The sequence below is a fragment of the Bos indicus x Bos taurus genome, chromosome 15 (genome assembly GCF_003369695.1).
Source record: "Bos indicus x Bos taurus breed Angus x Brahman F1 hybrid chromosome 15, Bos_hybrid_MaternalHap_v2.0, whole genome shotgun sequence".
In the NCBI taxonomy this organism is placed as follows: Eukaryota; Metazoa; Chordata; class Mammalia; order Artiodactyla; family Bovidae; genus Bos; species Bos indicus x Bos taurus.
Window position 1 is genome coordinate 46,805,340 of NC_040090.1, and position 3,656 is coordinate 46,808,995.

Here is a 3,656-nt window from a genome sequence, read left to right on the forward strand (position 1 = left end):
TTTGGGAGGGAAGAAGAACATGGTGTCAGGCTAGAGGGGATCTTTGCCTGATGCAGCTCTGGACCATTTCTCTGGCTTCTCTATTGGTAGAAGATTCTATCTGTGGTTGTGCCTCCTGAGAGTGTTCATTTATTTGTTTACTTGTGTTTACCTTTGTTCACCCATGAGGGCTCCCACACATATTTGTATAGAATCTCCCTTCATCTTACAAGCTGTGAGGCCAAAGGCAGGTGATTTAAACCATCTGACCTCCATTTTCCCTGTCTGTATAATGGGAATAACAATAACTTCCACAAAAAAGTTACTATGGTGGCAAAATGAAACCACACATATAAGCCCCTGATCATGGTTCCTGATGCCAATGTGTTAGGCTGTTATTCAGTTCAGTTCAATCACTCAGTTGTGTCTGACTCTTTGTGACTCCATGGACTGCAGCACGCCAGGCTTCCCTGTCCATCACCAAATTTTGGAATTTGCTTAAACTCATGTCCATCGAGTTGGTGATGCCATCCAGCCATCTCATCTTTTATTGTCCCCTTTTCCTCCTGCCTTCAGTCTTTCCCAGCGTCAGGGTCTTTTCCAATGAGTCAGTTCTTCATATCAGGTGACCAAAGTATTGGAGCTTCAGCTTCAGCATCAGTCCTTCCAATGAATATTCAGGACTAGTTTCCTTTAGGATTGCCTGATTTGATCTCCTTGCTGTCCAAGGGACTCTCAAGAGTCTTCTCCAACCCCACAGCTCAAAGGTATCAATTCTTCAGTGCTCAGCTCTCTTTATGGTCCAACTCTCACATCCATACACGGCTACTGGCAAAACCATAGCTTTGACAAGCAGACTGTTGTTGGCAAAGTAATATCTTTGCTTTGTAAAATGCTGTCTAGGTTGGTCATAGCTTTTCTTCCAAGAAGCAAGTGTCTTTTAATTTCATGGTTGCAGTCACCATCTGCAGTGATTTTGGAGCCCAAGAAAATAGAGCCTGTCTCTGTTTCCATTGTTTCTGCATTTTTTTGCCATAAAGTGATGAGACTGGATGCCATGATCTTCATTTCCTGAATGTTGAGTTTTAAGCCAGCTTTTTCACTCTCCTCTTTCATCAAGAGGTTCTTTAATTCCTCTTTATTTTCTGCCATAAGAGTAGTGTCATCCACTTGTACCCCAATGTTCATCGCAGCACTGTTTGTAATAGCCAGGACATGGAAGCAACCTAGATGTCCATCAGCAGATGAATGGATAAGAAAGCTGTGGTACATATACACAATGGAGTATTACTCAGCCATTAAAAAGAATACATTTGAATCAGTCCTAATGAGGTGGATGAAACTGGAGCCTATTATACAGAGTGAAGCAAGCCAGAAAGAAAAATACCAATACAGTATACTAACGCATATATATGGAATTTAGAAAGATGATAACGATAACCCTGTAAGCGATACAGCAAAAGAGACACAGATGTATAGAACAGTCTTATGGACTCTGTGGGAGAGGGAGAGAGTGGGATGATTTGGGAGAATGGCATTGAAACATGTATAATATCATATATGAAACGAATCAACAGTCCAGGTTCGATGCATGATACTGGATGTTTGGGGCTGGTGCACTGGGATGACCCAGAGGGATGGTACGGGGAGGGAAGAGGGAGGGGGGTTCAGGATGGGGAACACGTGTATACCCGTGGCGGATTCATGTTGATGTATGGCAAAACCAATACAATATTGTAAAGTAATTAACCTCCAGTTAAAATAAATAAATTTATATTAAAAATAAATAAAATAGTTAATAAAAAAAAAGAGTAGTATCTTTTTTCAGTATCATATCTGAAGTTATTGATATTTCTCCCAGAATCTTGATTCCAGCTTGTGCTTCATCCAGTCTGGCATTTCTCATGATATACTCTGCATATAAGTTAAATAAGCAGGGTGACAATATACAGCCTTGACGTACTCCTTTCCCAATTTGGAACCAGTCTGTTGTTCCATGTCCAGTTCTAACTGTTGCTTCTTGACGTGCATACTGGTTTCGAGGGGACAGGTAAGGTGGTCTGGTATTCCCATCTTTTTAAGAATTCTCCACAGTTTGTTGTGATCCATACAGTCAAAGGCTTTGGCGTAATCAATAAAGCAGAAGTAGATGTTTTTCTGGAACTCTCTTGCTTTTTCTGTGATTTAATGGATGTTGGCAATTTGATCTCTTGTTTCTCTGCCCTTTCTAAATCCAGTTTGAACATCTGGAAGTTCTCAGTTCATGTACTGTTGAAGTCTTGCTTGGAGAATTTTGAGCATTGCTTTGCTAGCGTGTGAGATGAGTGCAACTGTGCGCTAGTTTGAACATTCTTTGGCATTGCCTTTCTTTGGGATTGGAATGAAAACTGACCTTTTATAGTCCTGTGGCCACTGCTGAGTTTTCCAAATTTGCTGGCATATTGAGTGCAGCACTTTCACAGCATAATCTTTTAGAATTTGAAATAGCTCAGCTAAAATTCCATCACCTTCTCAAGCTTTGTTTGTAGTGATGCTTCCTAAGGCCCTTATTACTTTGTAGGCTATTATCACTAGATGCCTAATGTACATTGTTGCTCCACGTGCCTCAGTTTCCCCGTGTGTAAATTAGGGATAGTAGCTAAGTTGCCCACAAACCCAGTGTCATTGTGAGAATTAGGGAAGTTCATACCTATAAAAACTTACCACCATGCAGTAAATGCTAGTAATTATAATGCTTATTATTCTTTTGGGTATGTGTTTGGGTGAGACTCTCTGAGTTTGTGAATGATTCCAGGCATGTCTGTCTGCTGAGACTGTGAGCATGTATGTGAATATGTGTGGATCTGTTTTTATATGGCCAGGGAGGCCTCCTGTCTCTGGGTGGAGTTTTCTGTTGGCCTAAGCCTGGACTCCCTGAGCCAGCCAGGGCCGGCGCTGGGGATGGAATTTCCATTAAGAATTAAGCAGGACAGCACTGGGAAGCCAGGCAGGCAGAGGGGAGGGGGCGAGTGGGATGATGCTCCAACTCTGAGCTCCCTCCACGGCCTCAGTTCTGAGCTGCCTTGGAGAAGGCCTCTGCCAACTTTGCCTGGATTTGTAGGCCTTGCAGGGGCCATGGCCCAGAAGGATGTGCAAGGAGAGAGGAGTTGCCTGCTGGAGACTCTGTAAGGAGACTTGGAGCTGTTGCCAAGACTGGAGCTATGAGGAGACCCCCTGGGAATGGAGAGACAGCCAGCGAGGGTCCAGGCAGCTGGAGCCTATGGGGCCGATTCGAGCCCAAGAGGCTGGGCTGTGCTGTATGTATCTGGGAACACGGATGTGTGTGTGTGTGTGAACGCAGCGTGGGGGACATCCATACCAAGGGAACATAGAGAGCACCTAGCAAACCAGATCTGTTCCTCTCTTGTCCTGAAACTCAGACTCAGAGTTTGGACCTGAGAATAAAAGATTCCTGAGGCTTTTTGTTAATATTTATCCTGTTCATGATCTAAGCTTCATTCTGTTTCTAGCATACTAAAAAATAGCTTTCCAGGTACTTTTACATAAATTCCTGATCTCATCTTTTACTTTGAATAACATATGAGCTAGGCAGAGATTATTACGATCCCCATTGTAAATATGGGAAAACTGAGCCTCAGAGAGATTAAGTGACTTGTCCAAGGACACACAGTTAGAAA